The sequence below is a fragment of the Sciurus carolinensis genome, chromosome 5, assembly GCF_902686445.1.
Source record: "Sciurus carolinensis chromosome 5, mSciCar1.2, whole genome shotgun sequence".
Classification (NCBI taxonomy): domain Eukaryota; kingdom Metazoa; phylum Chordata; class Mammalia; order Rodentia; family Sciuridae; genus Sciurus; species Sciurus carolinensis.
The window spans coordinates 145,165,622-145,178,971 of NC_062217.1; the positions used below are offsets into that span (position 1 = coordinate 145,165,622).

Here is a 13,350-nt window from a genome sequence, read left to right on the forward strand (position 1 = left end):
CAATGGAACAGAACAGAAAACACAGAGACAAACCCACATAAATACATTTATCTAATACTAGACAAAGGCACCAAAAACATGCATTGGAGAAAAGATAGCCTCTTTAACAAATGATGCTGGGAATACTGGAAACCCATGTGTAGTAGAATGAAATTTAACCCCTGTATCTCACTCTGCATAAAACTCAATTCGAAGTGGATCAAAAACCTTGGAATGAGACCAGAACCCCTGAACCTGCTAGAAGAAGTGTTGGTTGTAGACCCAACACTTCAACATATTGGCTCAGGACCTGACTTCCTTAACGAGACTCCTAAAATATATTAAGTAAAGTCAAGCATCAATAAATGGGATGACATCAAATTAAAAAGCTTTTTCACAGCAAAGGAAACAATCAAGAGCATGAAGAGAAATCCTACAGAATGGGATAAAATCTTTGCCACCTGCATCTCAGATAGGTCAGGATATACAGAGAACTAAAAAAAAAAAAATTAACACCCAAACCAAACAACCCAATCAATAAATGGGCAAAGGAACTAAAGAGACACTTCTTAAGAAGAAATACAAATAGTCAACAAATATATGAAAAAATGTTCAACATCTCTAGAATTAGAGAAATGAAAACTACACTGAGATTTCATCTCACTCCAACCAGAATGGCAATTATCAAGAATACAAGTAACAATAAATGTTGGTGAGGATGTGGGGAGAAAGGTACACTCATATATTGCTGGTGGAACTGCAAATTGGTGCAACCACTCTGGAAAGCAGTATAGAGATTCCTCTGAAAACTTGGAATGGAACCACCATTTGACCCAGTTATCCCACTCTCACTTTATACCCAGAGGACTTAAAATCAGCATACTACAGTGATGCAGCTGCATCAATGTTTATAGCAGCACAATTCACAATTGCTAAGCTATGGAGTCAACCTAAGTACCCTTCAACTGATTAATGGATAAAGAAAATGTGGTATATATACACAATGGAGTATTTCTCAGGCATAAAGAATGACTTTATGACATTTGCTGGTAAATGAATGAATCTGGAGTCTATCATGCTAAGTGAAATAAGCCAATTCCCAAGCCAAAGGTTGAATGTTTTCTCTGATATGTAGAAGCTAACTCATAATAAGGGTCTGGGGGAAGAGAATGGAAGTTCAGTGGATTAGACAAAGGGGAATGAAGGGAAGGAAGCAGGGTGGGAAAAGGAAAGACAATGGAATGAATCTGACATAACTTTCCTGTGTACACATATAAATATGTATACCACAGTGAATTTCACCATTGTGTACATCCACAGGAAGTTAATTAAAAAAAATAACTATGAGTAAATGGTAGTTCAGTAGAGTGAAGGGAGCAGGGGTGGGGAGAGGGAAGGGGAAGGTATATTCCATGCTTATATAATTATATCAAAATATATTCTGCTCTCATACACAATTAGAAAGAACTTTAAAAAGCCAAAAGAAGTTTGTAATCAAGACGGAACTTTGTGCTATCACCACCAACATTATCTTTACCATTTACATTACACTGAAGGTGCAATGGATTTCCCACTTCAATCTACCAACCAAGGGTTAAGTATGTTTTGCATAACTGAGAATTTTAGAGATCATATGCCCTGAAGCTAATAAATAGCAGTCAGGTCTTCAGAGCCAACTATTTAAAGCATTAATCTAGATACCCTATCCCTACCAAGTATCCTTCTCAAGTATAAAATATTAAGAGTCCTTTCTTAAGCTATTATTCAGCATTCTTTTGCAGGTCTTCCTTCTCTCTTTCAGTCATATTCTTTCCTTCTTGTTTCACTCTTTTTCTTTGCTAACTTCAAGGTTCAATACCTAAGAGATGAGCAAAAGAATGTTTAAGTGTTGCGTGTTAGGAAGAGGAAGAAGAAGGAAGAAGAGGAAGGGGGATAGATGAGGTAGATCTAATATTTTAGTTTACTTAATACACATTTTATTTCTTCTGTAATATAGATGCAGGTTTGCAAGGTTTTGTAAGTGAATACATACATATAAGTAGGACTAAAGTTATAAAGTGAATGAAGGAGGGGGTGCAATTTCTTAAAGTGAAAAAAACCACATCAAAGCAAAACAAACTTGCCCATATCCCCCAACAGTCATCTTTTATTATAAAAAAAAAAAAGAGAGAGAGAGAGAGAGATGCCATTTTCTCTATGATGTGCGTGCCTGTTTCTGACTTACATACAAATGAAGACTGGGAGAGAGAGGGATGTTGTGTAAGCCAAAAGAAAATTCATTTTGTAAACATGTTCCATCATTCCATAATGTCCTTTTTGGCATTTTCGTAAGATTTCTCCTTAAGACTACTGTGGCTGTCTGTTCATTCACCTTTTCTTGGTGGAATTGGATAGACTAACGGACATGGTGACAAGTAACAGCTTCCTAAGACAAAAGTGAGGATTTCTCACAAGCTATTTTAAACAATAGAGAAAATCTTGTGTATTGCTATGGCTCAACATTTTCAAAAGCATATGCTAAGACAATGAAAAGTAATTCATTTTATACATCATTTAAAGTTTTTAAAAATATCATAAACCCTAAACATGCTTAAAAGACCACGGAACCAAAAAATAGAAGGCAAAAAACGTCATCTTAATCTCCCTTAATATCTTGGCATATTCCTCCGTCTCCCCTCCTTTTTTTTCTTTTTCTGTTGTTAGTTTGTAACGGTTGCTGCCACACCCTTACTTTTTTTTTTTTTTTTTTAAAGGAAGATAATTTGTGTGAAGAATGAGACTGATTTAATAGGTTGCATTTCTGAAATGGTCTAAAGGAGAGAAGAGGAGCCACACTTGTACTCTTTGTCCGGTCCTGTTGGGTGAGGTAGGGGAAGATTCCTTTGATGGGGATGAGAGACTCTCACTGTAGACAACTTTCGGACCAGTTGTTAAATATGTGTATGTTTGGGGTTCAACATGTCTCCCAGAGTTGTGGACGGCAGCTTCTTTCGTTGACCGGGACTTCAATGGTTGCTAAAAGCTGCGTGTCAGTAGCCAGTAATGGGAAGACGCCATTTACTAAGCCGGAACTGATTAAAATCTGAGAGTTGAGCCCATTCCCAGTCAGCAAGAGCTTGCCAAGAGCACACAGTTCCTGCTTCTGGTGTCTACTCTGAAGAGCACAGAGTGGACGTCTGTCTGCCATTCCATTGGCAGTAGGACCTCTGCAGCTGCCGGTGAGCAAAGCGGGGGAGCAACGAGTCAGTAGACAGGCAAGAGTGCTAACTGGAGAGGTCAGCAGTGAGTCCGGCTCCATGGCCTACTCTCGCCAAGATGAGGCGCGGACCCAGTCGGCCTCCGTTGTCTTCCGCTCTCCTCAGGTGCAACGCGGATCCCTCCGCCGCAGCGTGCATTCCCGATAGCGCTGCGCCCGGCTTTCCGGCAATACCCGGATGGAAGGGTAATGGCCGCCATCAGGGACTCGCAGGCAATGGGGACCACGACAGGTATTCTCCGTGAGCGGGACCGCCCGGACTGGTTAGGATGCCGGGACTTCTAGAGGGCCAGCCAGAAGGCAAAGGGCGAATTTGTGGGGACTCTCGGGTACCCCTACGGGCTCAGGGATCCGCCTCTTGTGATAGGAAGCGCCTGTTAAAATAGTCCCGGGCATTCAGCGCTTCCGCCTAACTTGCTGCAAAGTTTTTCTGGAGAAGTCAGTCTTTTTACCCAGCGCTTTTGCAGGCTGCTAGAGCTGGCCTATTCGCCTTGTAACTGGGGGTTCTTTTAAGTCTGGGCTTTTGGAACTCTCCACTTTTCCACATCCTAGAGACTGGGCGGGAGCGCGGCACGGTGTGCCTCCGCGCGCCCGAGGGGGCAGCGGAACCCCGGAGGAAGGGGCGGATCGGGCTCGGTGTTTGGGGCGAAGCGGGGCGCGCGGCGCTCGAAGCACCACTCGGCGGCTTCCGCGGCTGGTGGAGACTGCATGGGCACCCTCGGGCCGCACCCCTTGAGCTGTAGGTTCGCTGGCCCGACTCGACGGCATCCCTGTTATGGTCCCAGTCTATGGTCATTGGGGGCTGTTTCTTGCAGAGGTGCTAAGCTCCCTGGCGCGCGCACCCTCCTCGTCCTCGCCAGGGCTGGGCAAAGGTGCTCTTACCTGCAGACCCCAACCACACCCAATGGCAGATGAATTTCTGTGTAACTGGCTTTTGCACTTGTAGGGTCCATTTTGAAACTGTTCTTAACATGGTGTCCTCTTTGTCAAGTGGGTAGTCTCTGACTAGATGCCTTTGGTAATTGAAAGTATATGGGAGTGACTGTACATAAGGTAAAATGTTTTAGCTCTTAAGTAGACCAGTGAAACAGTTGTAACTTTAAAGTTCCGAAAACAAGAGTTAAGGCCCAGTTTTCTTTTTTAGGTTTAAAATTTGGTCTTTTAGTGTTTGTGAGCCATGTTAGTGAAACATGGTTGAGCATGTTATCAAAAGTCTAAAAAAAAAAAACCCTAGGAAAATGAAATAAGTCAATGTTTAAGGGATTCATAAGAATGTTGAACTTTGTATGATTGTCTTAGTCATGAACCGTGAAGACAGCAAACACATCAGGGTAGAAAATTAATTTGAGAGTCTGTGCATATTAGGCATAGTCTACAGATACTGTTTGAATTTGCTTTTTCTGCAGCAAGAGGTTTAATTTGTAGTCTAAAGTTAGTATCTTCAGGTTGAATAGATAGCAACCATTTTAATTGACTCATTGAAATTCCCTGTCGTTCTCAGAGTTTAACTGCAGATCTATGGAAATGGTTTCATTTTCTTTCAGCAATTCTTTTTTCCCCTGAAATTTATAGACATCGTGTTGCATTAATATTTTCAGGGCGTTGGCATTTCATGGGGGAAGGTAAACATAGTAGAAAACATAGATTTTTGCTAAAATTGTAATTACCAATTCGAAACATTTTATATCTGGTTTTATGAAAAAATAAAAGGACAGTGACCACAATGAATATCTACTATATGAACGTTAAAGTGCATCAGATTTTTACTGTGGCATACTTCATATCCTATCCTGTCTGGTAATAGTATACTGTGATACCCAAAGTTTTTCTATTTTGAAATATTATGAAGGGAAATATTTTACCTTAAATCTCTAATTTGACTTAAAAATACACCTTACAATGCCCTTTTAACGTATTTTTGTTGTTATTTTTCTGTTGTAGTTTGGAATTGTTCTCATTGGAGTATTGTGTGCTTTAAGGCACTTAATACAACTTTTATTTATTTATTTTAATTATATGAGACTTGAATTTTGCCTGGATTCCTTCAGGTACTCTACTAAAAGATCGTTGATAAAACACTATAATCAGAAGAAAAGGACTGTTACAAAATGTTGAAATTTTACTTATTATCTGATTCAGGTCTGTAGACATTGAATGGGATATTGACTTCACATGGTGAGCAGTTTTCATAGGACATTATACCAGAAATGAGAATTGTTAAGAGATAATATGGTAGTAGAATAACAGAGTTATTATCAGGTACAAATAATAGTTCTCGTTTTGTGATGTTGGGCAAGACTAATTTTCCCTATTTTATAATAAATAAAGATATTGAATAGATTAATTCTACACTTCGAGTTGTAACTTCTGTAAATGTATGATGTTATCACTGGTTGTCAATGATAATATAATATGCATACATATAGAGGGGTAGTTTTTCAAAATTATCCTATAGTGAATGTGAAGTGCAACTGAATTAAGTACAGTAAAGTTTTACTAACGATTCTTGTAGTCAAAATTTTAAAATCTTGCATTTCATTTGCAGATATCAACTCTTCCTTTGATCATTGTTGCTGATTATGACATTGTCCAAGCATTAAATTGTGTGCCTTTTATTCCTTCAAGAAAGAGGTATTGTAAAGACTGAAGTACCTGGAGTGTTTAGTCTGTTATATAGTAAGTTTGTATGTTTTAATACTGGATTAAACTGAAATAGTTACTTAAATATCATTTTTATAAGTTGTAAGTTATAATTTTTGACCTTAATAAAATATTTATACATGGGTTTTCCTTTTAATGGAAATCAAAAGGTAATTTTTGGTTTTATATATTACTAACATTTTGCTTAAAGCTCTAAAGATGAATTTTAGCTTTGTCATCTTTATGAATGTATAGGTAGCATTAGGAGCATCTGAATAATGAACATTGGAGATAAAAATGGTAGAAACTTGTTTCATAGTGGTTTAAATGAACAGAAGAGTGACTATTTTGGTCTAGTAAGTGCTAAGTAGTACACGTAAGAAAAATTATGTAATATGTATTTACATTACGATTAATGGAATCTACATCATGAGTCAGGAAAGGGACTTGGGAATCACTATAGATTTATTACTGGTTTCCTGGAGACAGTCGTCTGAATATCCTGGTGTGGACAAAAGAAAAGACAAAAAATCTGCTAATAAATCCAGGGAAAGCTGGGAAATGTACTGGAAAATATTATACCATTGTATATTTATTTACTCCTGACACACAGATGTCCCTGTTTGTGTTTAATAGGTCCTAGGATCTTTGAAATCCAAGAATTCTTGGGTAAATTCCTCTCACCAAATGTATTAAGTATATACATTAGTATAGTCCTAATTGAGGAAAAAGATTATGTATGTAATTGCTGAAGAGCTGAAGCAAACTGTACCACCCTACATTATTATTTTAGTAGTCATAACCATGTTCTCCCTCGATCTTCACCAGCAGATGGTTTTCTTTTCAGGGTCACTTTTCACAAAGGCATACATTTTTAATTTTGTCAAAAAATTATGACAACTATTTTGAGTAGAGAGCAACAAAGTTGGAATTGGGATATCAGGTTATCACTTATGTTGTTTACTTGAATAGTTTCTTCCTCTATAACTTTTGTTTGACCTCTTGCTAGGAGATTTACATGGGTACTGTGTTGTTCCTAAGTAGAGAAACCGATGCTGAATACTAAGAGTTTTTATATTATGTTTGATCTCCATTATTCAGAAAAAGTAATATAAGTGCTTGGAATGAAAGCCTGGATGAAGTAAATAAGAGACTGTTATCTGATGACTTAGCATATGATTTGGATTATTGCATTTTGAAAAATTATGAGCAAAGTTTGACTAGAAATTTGTTGTAATTGGTTTGGCTGTGTGAGAAAGTGTCAGAATATTAAAATGAAAGTGCTTAGGATAAATACTTGGGCCTGGTAATACATGCTTGTAATTCTAGCTACTTAGGAAACGGAAGCAGGAGGATCACAAGATGGAGGCTAGCCTCAAAAGAAAAATAAAAGGGGCTGGGTATGTAACTCAGTGGGCCCCTGAACTCAATCGCCAATATCCCCTCCCCACACACACAAAAAAAAGCTTAAAGAGGATTAAATGGGCTTCCCAGGGGTCTCATTTCAAGAAGTAGTAATAGCTAAAACCAAGTATTGACTTTGTAAAAAGTTAAGTAATTCCAAAATACAGTAAAGGCATCACTAGTTCCTATTTGAAGTTGGGTTGTAGGTTTTGACTGGTGGAAGACAAACAAATTTTTGTCCATTCAATATCACACCATTTGAGGAAACAACCTTCACTATTCTGAGTGGTTGGTGAGCGTCAGTCACTATTATAACTCATTCCTCTTAAAACAGTGATGATCTCTTACTCAAGCAGAACCTATTAAAATTCTTTGAAATTGATGTGTGAATGCTATGAGAAAGAAGCTCCTTTTTCTTTGAGGTTATTAACTTGGGAGGGAGCTGGTGACATTCTTTCCCATGTGTATGAGAATCCCATCTGTAGAGGGATAATGTGAAGCCATTTAGAGATAAGATATGAATGGAGTGATAGAGTGCCAGTTTCAGCCTTAGAGCATGTATATGGTACCTGTGTTTTTCTTTTGATTCTGTGAGCTGCCTGTCCTCGGTCCCTTGGGCTAAAATTCTGTGTATAATTGATTTGAATGGGATTGCAGCAGAAAGTGTTCTTATGAAGATTTTATGACTCTTATAAATTTAAGGAGCATGCTTCACATGGTCATTCATATCCTCCACATATTTGCTTCTTTCCTTCACCTTATAAAAGATGCTTTTCACTTATTACTTATTCATCATTCATGCATATATTCAGTTCTTCCTTTGTTCAGCGTACAAACATTTATTGTCTATTACATATAAGTATGTGCAGCTCCCTGAATGGTTAAGGATTATGTGCACAAGGCTGAGTGGATGGTGGACTTTATGTAATGTAGCACATTTTAAAAACATATTTAGTTTAAACAGACCAACAAGCCTGTGTTGAGAATAATCAGTGCTATGTTTATTTTAAAAAGAATTAGAGGAGTTCTTCAAATTCTAGCATTCAAAGTGCTTTTAGTTAAGGAATTTGAATTCACGTATGGGGAACAACACAAAAAGCAGATAAATGGATGCACAGTTGCATTTTAAGTTCAGTTAGGAAGGAAATTAATGAGGGTTGGCCCATGGAGGGAGATTTTTTTTTAAGGAATTATAACTTTATATGGGTTTTGACTGGTAAGTGGAGTTTTGATAGGCACAGAGAATAATTAAACAGTAGGGGGACAAGAAAAGAATGGAGGAACTTTTGATGGTGTTGAGGAAAATGGGGTGGGGGAAGGAAAGATAGTAGACTGAGACAGACATTATTACCCTATGTACATGCATGATTACATGAATGGTGTGAATCTACATTGTGTACAACCATAGAAATGAAAAGTTGTACCCCATTTGTGTATAATGAGTCAAAACACAGTCTGTAAAAATAAAAATAAAAAGGGGAAAAAAAAGAAACAGTGGAGTTGGAAATGATTATGGGCTGATTCAAGATGAAATGGAGATTGCTTTGTAACATTGTTTTTGGGGAGTGAGAAGGTGGTAGCAAATAAGATTGACTTTTTAGGTAAATCCATATATGTGGCATTTGGAAAGCCAACCAGAAATTTCACTTCTTTCTACTTAGATAGAAGTTTCTTTGAGAAAATCCTTCTATTTCTTTTAAGATAATGCCATTTTGGGATGCTGAAATATAAAGTGAATGTAACAGAATGGCGTAAAATTATTCATTGTGGAAAAAACTTTGTTATGTTTATCTAACTTGAATTTAAAAAAATAGTAATTAACTTAGAATGCTATTGTATGTTTCATATATATATATATTTTCTTACCTCACCTTTTTTGAGAGGTCTTTCAGTATAAACAGGTAAAACCATATCCTCTTTAGAATATAACCAGTTCAAAACTAATATATTTATAGATATAAAAACATTTTAAAAGAGACAAAGAACAAAATAGAAGTAATAATACCTGATTGCTTATATATTTTTGAGGTTGATACTAGGAGTAATATAGAGGTTAAGATGTCACTTTGTCATTCAATGCTCTTGTGTTTTAGGCCCTTGCCTACCTTTTTCCCTTATCACCAGTTATCTGACCTTCAACTGGGAGAGTATCAGTTTGAGTATTCCATTATACCATGGTTGGCAAACTTACTTTAAATGACCAGATAGTGAGTTTTAGGCCATAGGGCTTCTGTCACAGCTATCAGCTACCATTATAACCTGAATGCAGTCACAGTATGAAAATAAATGCATGTGGCTGTGTTCCAGTGAAAAGTTGCAAAATAGAACACAGTTCAGATTTGGTTCATAGATTGTAATTTGTTAGCCTCTATGGTAGACTTAATCAGGCATTTCATTAGCTCTCAGTCATGTGTGCCTGCTAACATCTCTGTCCTCACCTCTAGTTACTACAGGTGATTCTGTGCTCTTCTCTAAGTTTACTTGCAACTTATTCACTAGATTCTATCCCTTCTGACCTGTTGAAAGGCACTGCTACTCTATTTCTTTCCTTACCTTTACAGTTTTTCTATTTTACTAGATCATTTTAATATTCCTTTATAATCTTTCCATTTTACTAGATCATTTTAATAAGCATTTGATCATACTATAATTTCTCCTACCTATGAAAAGCAAGAAATAAACAAAACAAAACAAAAAACCTTTTTCAACTTCTCTACCTCTTGATCCTTCATGGTAGAACTCCTTGAACAAGTTAACTATACTACAGTTCTACTTCTGTTCCCATTTTCTGTTAAATTCATGCTAATCAGCCTGTCTCCATTGTTAATTTCACTGAAACTTTTCCTTCAATGTCACCAGTGACCTTGACATTAAAACCAGTGGTCAGTTCTTAGTCATCCTCTTACTTGACAGAATTATTCCCTTATTCTGGGAACATTTTCTTCATTTTGCTTTCAGAATACTACATTCTGATTACCTTTAGTCTCACTGTTTCTTTTCCATTTCGTTTGATGGTCCTTTCTCATTCCTCTGTGTTGTTGTATCTTGAGGCTCAGACTTTGAACTTCTTGTATTTACTTAACTTCTTGTTTATTTCATCCTGTTTCAAATATGTAAATTCTTATATATATCTATCCTTGACTCTTAAAATTTTATCTTGCACATCCAGTTACCCATTCCACATTTCCAGTTGGATGTCAGATAGACATCTCAAATTTTACATGACTAACACTGACCTTTTGATGTAATTCCCTGCTACTTTCATAGTCCTTTTTTTTTTCTTAGTAAAGAGCAACTCAGTTCTTCAGTTGCCGAGGTCATAATTTTTAGTTATCTTTTTAGAAAGTATGTCAGCTAATCTTATAGGCCATGTTTTTCAAAATATATTCAGAATCTTACCATGCATTATTGTCTCCATCAAGACACCATCATCTCTTACCTAGATGGTTGTAGTGTATTAACCTTCAAACTGGTCCCTTGCTTCTACTCTTAGATCCTTCCCAAATGCTTTGTTCTTAACATAACAGCCAAAGTGTGATCTTTTTAAAAAAGTAATTTGGCTCATGTAACTTCTCTGCTTCACTAGCTTTCCATATCATTCAGAGTAAAACCAAAGTCCTTACAGCATCATCCATCAAGCCCCAAGTCCTTTTTTTTTTTTTTTTTTGACAGTACTAGTGATTGAATCCAGTGCCTCGTGCATGCTAGGCAACCATTCTACCACTAAACTACATCCCCACCTGTTTTTAAAATTCTGATTTTGAGGCAAGTTCTTACTAAGTTACCCAGACTGACCTCAAAACTTGTGATTCTCCTGCCTTAGCCTCCTGAGTAGCTAGGATTACAGGCATGCACCACCATGCCTGGCTCCCATGTTACTTTCTTTGACCTTATCTCCTGCTGCTGTGCCTTTCACACTTTCATTCAGTCTGCTGATGTTCTTGGTATTTCCCAAATAAGCTACACATGGTGCACACTCAGGGTCTTCTCTATTTGGAGAACTGGCTCCCTCACCTTAAGATTTTGGCTCTAGGAGGCTGTGGTTGTGGTTCAGTGATAGACACTTGCCTAGCAATGTGTGAGGCACTGGGTTTATTTTATTCCTCAGCACCACAGAAAAAATAAATAAATAAAGCTATTGTCTCCATCTACAACTAAAAATATTTTTTGAAAGATTTTGATCCCAATTAGACTTTTTTTTTTTTTTTTTTTGGTGCTGGTAAAGCCTCCATATCACTCTCCAACTCCTAATAAGGCCTTTTTAAGTGAGGTCTCCCTGACTTCATATTTAAAATTGAACTCTTTGGTTCTGCCTTTTCTTTCCTGCTTAATTTTTTTCTGTAAGGAAAACAGTGTCACCTTTGAATATATTATATACAACTTAGTTACTTTATCATCTAAATAACTAGAGTGTTAGCTCCATGAGGGGAGGGATTTTTGTTTCCTCCATTCACTGTTGTATTCCCAGTGCTTAGAACAAAGACTGGTACCTACTGGGTGCTACCTATAAGCTCAGCACTATCCCACATGCTAGTGTTACAGCAAAGAAAATGTTAGATATGGCCCTTATGGTTATGCAGTGTGTATCGCAGTGATAAAGACAAAAATAAATTGACAAATGAATAAAATATTGCCAGAGATTAAAGTGTTAAGAAAAAGGAATACAGAGGGGTAAAATAATACTTTTTTTCTTTTTGAGAATGGGATGACTTATAGATTGAGGAAGGCCTTTTTAAGGTGATGACATTTTAACCGAAACCTAAAAGATGAGAGGGCTCTCTTCGTTTGAAGGATGAGAAAAAGAACATTTCAGGCAAGTGGCAAAAGCCTGGATAGGAAGCTAGGAAAGGAATATTTGAGGAGCCGAGGGATGTGGTGCCTTGCTGCACTATTGTTATGGTTTAGCTGTGAGGTATCCCCCAAAAGCTCATGTGTGAGACAATGGAAGGTTTAGAGGTTAAATGTTTGGGTTTTGAAAACATTAACCCAATCAGTGAATTAATTCCCCATAGGAGTTAACTGGGCGGTAACTTTAGGCTGGTAGGGTGTGGCAGGAGCGGGTGGGTCTCTGGGGCATACCTTTGGCGTATATGTTTTATCCTTATTGAGCACAGCTCTCTCTGCTTTCTGGTGCCATTTTCCCACCACCACACTCCACCACACACTTCTGTCATGATGCTCTGCCCTTAGAAATTGAGTGGGCCATCTGTGGCCTAAGACCTCTGAAGCCATGAGCCCCCAAAATTAACCTTTCCTCCTCTGATTATTCTTTTCAGGACTTTTTTGTCACAGCAGTGAAAAAACTAACTAAAACAAGTGTATTTAGATGGAAAAAGTGGTGTGAGATGAAGTTGAAGAGAGGTCCAGGATGAGTCTTATTCTAGCCAGGCTTTTGTAAAGAAATTAAGTTGTATTTTATGTGCCTCGGTGCTGTAGACTGGAAGTCTGTGTCTCCCTCTGCACCCCTAAATTCATATGCTGAAATATTAATCCCCAGTGTGTTGGTAGTAGGATGTGGGACTTTTAGAACGTGATTGGGTCATGAAAGCAGAGTGCTCATGCATAGGATAAGAGTTTGTATTAGAGACCTCAGAGAGCACCCTCACCCCTTTCACCATGTGAGGATGCAGTGAGAGGATGGCTGTCTGAATGGACTAGGAAGTGAGTCATTGTCAAGTGAGATATCAGATAGCTGGTGCCTCCATCTTGGACTTCCCAGCCTCTAGAGTTGTGAGAAGTAAATTTAAGCCAATTATTCTGTAGTATTTTATTATAGCAGCCCAAATGGATAAGACACTGGGAAACCCCTAAGGATTTTTTAGCAGAAGAGCATTGTGATCTTTATTGAGATTACTTTTTGTTCCTCTGTAGAGAATGGATTCAGAAGAAGATGGTAGGCAAGAGGGAAGCATGGGTACCAGGTAGGAAGACTTGTTTTAATTCAGGTTCGACACAGTAATAGCCTGGGCTCAGATGATGACATTGGATATGAGGAGAGGTATTTTGAAGACAGAATCGATCAGCTTGCTTGTGGATTAATGGGAAGTAAGGGAAGGGGGGATTGAGTAATT

General features: G+C 37.7%; 1 protein-coding gene across 1 annotated transcript in view; it reads left to right on the top strand.

The window, feature by feature from the left end:
• The first annotated feature begins 3,347 nt into the window (after positions 1-3,347).
• Positions 3,348-13,350, top strand: part of Znf518a (zinc finger protein 518A) — a 37,109-nt gene continuing 27,106 nt past the window's right edge. The window contains 2 exon segments of the mRNA XM_047554602.1: positions 3,348-3,467; positions 5,781-5,911. The gene's annotated coding sequence lies outside the window, so the exon portion shown is untranslated.